Below are 4,689 nucleotides of genomic sequence, written 5' to 3'. Positions count from 1 at the left end.
TGCATATTTGAAGTGTTTAGAGAGTGGCTTAAACTCAAGCCGTGGAGCTTGCTCACACGATGGTGGAGGTAGCCCTTTGCTCAGCCCTAACTCCTCATACGCATTTCTCCTTTTGTAAGGAACTTGTGCCTGCGAAAATTCAGTCATTTCTTCAACTTGTTTCTCTTGTAAACCTACATCATTAAGACAGAGTTCAAGAGAATCATCATCAAGATTAACTTGACTTATCTTTAATGCTAATTCATCACATATGTCAATAGAATAAATATGGTCAGTAAAAGAGGGATACTTCTCCACTTTACTCAAATCAAACTCCACTTCCTCTTCACCAATTTGGAACTTAAACTTACCACGTTTAACATCTATTATTGTGTCTGCAGTGGTCAGAAATGATCTACCAAGTATAATAGGTACATTGACATCTTCCTCTATATCTAAAACAATAAAATCAACAGGAATAATGAATTTCTGCACTTTAATAAGCACATTCTTCAAAATGCCCATTGGATATCTAATAGACCTATTAGCCAATTGCAAGGAAATGTTAGTACGTTTTAACTCTTTCAACCCCAATTGCCTAGCCACAGTTAAAGGAATCAATGAAACACCCGCACCAAGGTCACATAGTACTTTAGAGAATTCTACATTACCGATAGTGCAAGGAACTGTGAAACTCCACGGATCTTTCAACTTTGGTGGCAATTTATTTTGTATGATGGCACTACATTCTTTCGTTAATGCAATTATTTCACTATCTACTAACCTCCTTTTCTTAGTCATTATTTCTTTGAGAAACTTTGCATATGAAGGAATCTGCAAAATAGCATCAATAAAAGGAATGTTAATATGTAATTGTTTGAAAATGTTGACAAACTTCTCAAATTCTTTGTCATTTCTTGAAGGCTTCAATCTTTGAGAAAATGGCACCGGTGGAGGAATTGGTGTTGCCTCTTCAATTTGTGACTCACACTCTTCTACCTTTTCTTTCCCATCAATTGTTTTGTTATCATCTCCTAACTCACTCAACTGCTTATTTTCTCTTCTTTCATATTTTCTCTCACTTTCAACTACAGGTGACTCACTACTTCCTTACCACTACGGAGGGTTATGGCCTTCACATGCTCCCTTGGGTTCAGCTCAGTCTTGCTAGGTAAATCCCCTTGGTTGCAATTGTTAACTGCATTTGCTATTTGCCCTAATTGGATCTCAACATTCCTGTACATATTGGTGAGTTGGTCCATCCTTCCCTCAATTCTTTTAAACCGTTGAGTAGTGGCACTAGCTAACTTTTCAATTTTATCATTTGATACATTTGCCAGCTTCTTAATTGTCAATTTCCAAGTTGGTTTGGACTCTGAAAGTGGTTGCTTCAGTTGAAAATCCGGTGGATTAACTAGTCTTTGTTGGTTCCCTTGATCCTTCCATCCAAAATTCGGATGATTACGCCATCCTGAATTGTAGGTATTAGAGTATAGATTATTTTGGGGTGGACGGTTGTAATTGTTGAGATATTGAACTTGTTCGCTGCTAGAACACATAGAATCATCATGATCTCCGCTGCAAGTAGTAGAACATGTAACAACTACTCCTTGATTAGAGCTAGAACCAACATGCCTATTAAGCATCTTAACCACATTATCCATCTTTGCACTTAACATATTCAAGGTATCTACTTCGAGTATACCTGCGGTTCTCCTTGTATTATCTCGTTCGTTGGCCCATTGGTAGTTATTAGCAGCCATTTCTTCAATCAATTGTTGAGCTTCCTCGGCTGACTTTCCCATCAATGCTTCTCCCGCTGCTGCATCTACATGCGTCTTTGTTGGATAAGTGAGACCATTGTAAAATGTCTGCACTATAAGCCAATCTAGTAAACCATGATGAGGACATCTTCGTTGTAATTCCCGATAGCGCTCCCAACCTTCGTACAATATCTCTTCTTTCTGTTGAGAGAAACTAGTTATATTCATTCTAAGTTTAGCAGTTTTTCCAGGTGAAAAGAATTTATTAAGAAAAGCCTTAACTAATTCAGCACAAGTAGTAAAAGTGTTTGGAGGATGAGATTATAATCAAACCTTGGCCTTGTCCCTTAGCGAAAATGAAAACAATCAAAGTTTAATTGCATCATCACTTACACCATTAAACTTAATTGTATCACAGAATTCAAGAAATATTGACAAGTGAGAATTTGGATCTTCGGTAGCATTACCTCCATATTGAGATTGTTGAACCATTTGAATCAGTGATGGTTTAATTTCAAAATTATTAGCATTTACCGTTGGTCTTGCAATGCTAGTTTGAGATCTTTGTGTCCCCGGTAAAGCAAAATCTCGTAGAACTCGCCTATTTGGTTTGTTTTCCGCCATTTCTTCCTCAAATGGTAGCTCTATCAAAATTTCCTCTATTAGCTGCCAAACCTCTTGTTCCTCTTGATGCGGTATATCCCTCCTTTGTCTAAGAAGTGTCCTCTCAATTTCTGGATCGAAAGGTGCAACTTTTCGATATGTTCGATGCATATACTACAAATAGAAATAAGAAAAACTATGCAGCTTTAATTGTCAAAAACTAAATTAATGCAAAATCAACTATAAACAACTTAAAAATAATTGAAATGTCTAAATTAATTGTAGACACCAAATTTTTGAATAATTTTCATTCCATTTTTATTCTTTGTTTTAGTAATAATTCTTATCTATTTTTATTTGTTAATTTCATGATTTTGGTTTTACACTTTTAGCCTTTGTATAGCATTTTAGATTATTATTATTATCTATTATTTTATTTTAGTTTTTATTTTTATTTTGTATTCGTTCTTTCCCTTTTAGCTGTTTATTTTTGTTAAGACTTTTAGTGTAAAATTTGTCAAAAGAGAAAATTATTCTTAAAAAATATGTTTTACTGTTTATTAATAGGAAAAAAAAGAAAAAAAATCATCAAGAAAAATTAAATTTTTAGGGCATTTTCATTTGTTTTATTCTCATTTTTATTTGACTTTTACAGCTTTAATTAATTAATTAAGAAAAGAAAAAGGCAAGCTCAAACTTGCGTGAGCCACACAAGATCCGAGCTCTCTCTTCATATTAAGCAGAGGCATGAAACGAACAGAGGAAGGACAGCGGCTCAAATCTATCATCCAAGGGCTCCAAAATCTTGGATAAATCTCACTATCATCCTAACCTTAGGTGTGAGGGTTTGGGGATTTAGCTCCTTATAAAAAGGCATAAGATGAAGCCGCAAGGCAGAGGGGAGAAAAAAAGGTTGACGGCTGGGAGGTTCAGAAACAGGCTGGGAGTTTGAGAGAATAGAAGGGAGCAGAGAGTGGCTAGGGTTTAGGGAGGAAAGAAAGACGCAGCTTTGGAGAGAAAAAAGAAAAAGCTCACGGCGGGGGACTGAGTGACGGCTGAAAGGAAAAGGGCTAGGTTTTGAGAGAGTGTGTGGAGTAGAATCTGGTGGATGGCTAGTTGAGTGAGGAAATTAGAAAAGAGGGACGGCCAGGGAGAGTCAAAAGGAAGGGGGGAGGCGAACAAAAAAAGAGAATGACGGCGGCTAGGTTGGAGGGAGCTTCGGTCAAGAAAAAGGAAAGAAAAACAGAAGAGCAGGGGATGAGGCTGCGACAAAAGGAAAAAAAACAGAGTAAAAATGAGGGGGCGGCGGACAAGGCAAGAAGGGGTTGAACAAGGAAAAATCTGGGCAAAAAGGAGAGAGTGACAGGCCGAAGAAGAAAACTGGAAAAACAGAGAGGGAGTCTTGGGCAAGAGCCAAGGGAAAATCTGAAAGATTGGGGGAAGTTTTTTCGGGAAGAAATAAACAAAAGAAAAGAAAAACAAGGGAAGAGAAAGAAAGTGGCGGCGGAGATCTTTTGGGGGAAAACAGAAAACAGAGAGGGAGGCTCTAGGTTGAAGAAGAGAACTGGAAAAAAGAACAGAGCAATAAAAAGAAAAACAGGGGAGGTTTCGGCAGGGGAGGAAAAGAGGAAACAAGAAAAAGCAAAAGGCTGCAGGCTGGAGGAACTAAGTGAGGAAAAGAATTGGTGAAAAGCCAACGAAAAAACAGAGAAAAGGGCCGCGGCTGCAAACAGAAACAGAGCAAGAAAAGGGGGTTGCAAAAACCGAGCAAGAAGAAAAGGAATTTCGGGCAAGCAGAAAAACTGAGCGGAGGAATTGCATCTTGTTGGCAGCTCCAGAATTTTTCGCAGCTACCATCTTGTCGGGATCCTCCACCGCCATCAGCAAATCGCCGCCGCTCAAGTAAGAGCTCTGTAAGTTGACCCTTTTCCTTTGAATTTTAGTTCCTCCCCAAGCTTTCAGAGCATGTCTGCCGAATTTTTGTTTGTTGCAATTTTCTTATTAGTTGCTCATGGTTTTGGGTTGTACATGTTTTTCTGTGTCAATTGGACCGAAGTCCATTGATTTCTGATAATTTTGGGTGCTAAATTACATCATTCGAGCAGAGAATTACTGAATTCCTTTATGCCCATGTAGTGTTTGATGAAATGACTGAATGGAGATTCTGAACCAAAAAAATGAAATTTTGTCCTTTCTCTGTATGCATTTAAGAGGAAATCTGGCCAGCTTAAGGCTGGCTAGAATTCGCAGGAATTGGTAGTGGCGGAGAGGAAAGGAAATCAGACTGAATTTTAGAATCCTTTTTTTTTTCGTTTCTGCTGTTTGTGTTTGAATGAGTGGGGAC

At 38.0% G+C, this 4,689-nt stretch overlaps 1 non-coding gene across 1 annotated transcript; it reads left to right on the top strand.

Moving 5' to 3' along the window:
• The first annotated feature begins 1,872 nt into the window (after window positions 1-1,872).
• Window positions 1,873-1,979, top strand: LOC113743827 (small nucleolar RNA R71). The gene has a single exon (XR_003461216.2). It is a non-coding gene; the product is annotated as a small nucleolar RNA R71 (small nucleolar RNA).
• The last annotated feature ends 2,710 nt before the right edge of the window (window positions 1,980-4,689 follow it).

This window comes from Coffea arabica, chromosome 3e (assembly GCF_036785885.1).
Source record: "Coffea arabica cultivar ET-39 chromosome 3e, Coffea Arabica ET-39 HiFi, whole genome shotgun sequence".
NCBI classification, from domain to species: domain Eukaryota; kingdom Viridiplantae; phylum Streptophyta; class Magnoliopsida; order Gentianales; family Rubiaceae; genus Coffea; species Coffea arabica.
This window is presented reverse-complemented; position numbering and strand designations above follow the sequence as displayed.